This window comes from Plasmodium gallinaceum (assembly GCF_900005855.1).
Source record: "Plasmodium gallinaceum strain 8A genome assembly, contig: PGAL8A_v1_119, whole genome shotgun sequence".
Lineage (NCBI taxonomy): Eukaryota > Apicomplexa > Aconoidasida > Haemosporida > Plasmodiidae > Plasmodium > Plasmodium gallinaceum.
Genome location: NW_021628276.1, coordinates 82,075 through 83,052, shown reverse-complemented (window position 1 = coordinate 83,052; position 978 = coordinate 82,075). Strand labels below are relative to the sequence as shown.

General features: G+C 23.1%; 2 non-coding genes across 2 annotated transcripts; both read right to left on the bottom strand.

The window, feature by feature from the left end:
• Positions 1-75, bottom strand: PGAL8A_00415700 (the record flags this gene model as incomplete). The annotated part of the gene is made up of 1 exon (XR_003699238.1): positions 1-75. It is a non-coding gene; the product is annotated as a 28S ribosomal RNA (ribosomal RNA).
• A 354-nt stretch (positions 76-429) lies between these two features.
• PGAL8A_00415600 lies at positions 430-597 on the bottom strand. Its single transcript, XR_003699237.1, has one exon. It is a non-coding gene; the product is annotated as a 5.8S ribosomal RNA (ribosomal RNA).
• Between the last annotated feature and the right edge of the window lie 381 nt (positions 598-978).

The window sequence follows — 978 nt, the reverse complement described above, 5'->3', positions numbered from 1 at the left end:
ATAGTTATTTTCTTTTCTTCCGCTTAATTATATGCTTAAATTCAGCGGATTTGCCCTCCTAACATCCATTTCTATACTTCTTATGTTAATGCTTTCTTTTCTAATTTAAATACTTACGAAATTAACTTATTCAGATAACATCGTAAATATATAAATAAAAAAGTATTTTTTCCTTATAAATACATCTTATTAAGCATTCTACATAAATAAAATAATACTATTTTACCTATATAAATAATGCATAATAATTTTTAAAAGTTTTTTCAAGGAAAGTTTATATTACCTCAGCATCTCAACTACTTTATTTTGTAATTTCTCCGCTAAGGTTGTTTTATGTAATAATAAAAGTGATAAGGAAATACTTACCCTTTTTATTATTTCAACTTTTCCTCTTGCCTATTATTTATTAGGCAATTTTATAAGGAATAGAAGTATATATACAATTAATGTAGGAGTACCATATTCCTTTAAGGGGAATTGGTGTAGTTTACATTCAGCATTCTGATGATTCACAGTCACTGCAATTTTCATTGCTTATCGCATTTTGCTGCGGCCTTCATCGCTGTAGGAACCAAGACATCCATCGTTAAGATTGTGCTATAATATAACTTTTAAAATTGTACCATACATAATACAGTAATATATATTATGTTTAATATACAATTTCAAATAGTTTATATAACATAATATTATAAAAAAAATAAAATGTAAAATATTGAATATTATAATTGTTCGAAAAAGAATTATAATAACTCCTTATTACCAACATATAATATAATTATATATATATATAAATTTTCTATATATATATGTTAATATTATATTAAGTAATTAGAATTATTATAATTCTCTTTCCATAGAAAATATTACCATTATTTTCATAAATACTTATATACATATTTATATAGGTATTTATTAGGTAATATTTTAACGCATTTCTTCATTTCATAATAATGATCCTTCCGCAGGTTCACCTAC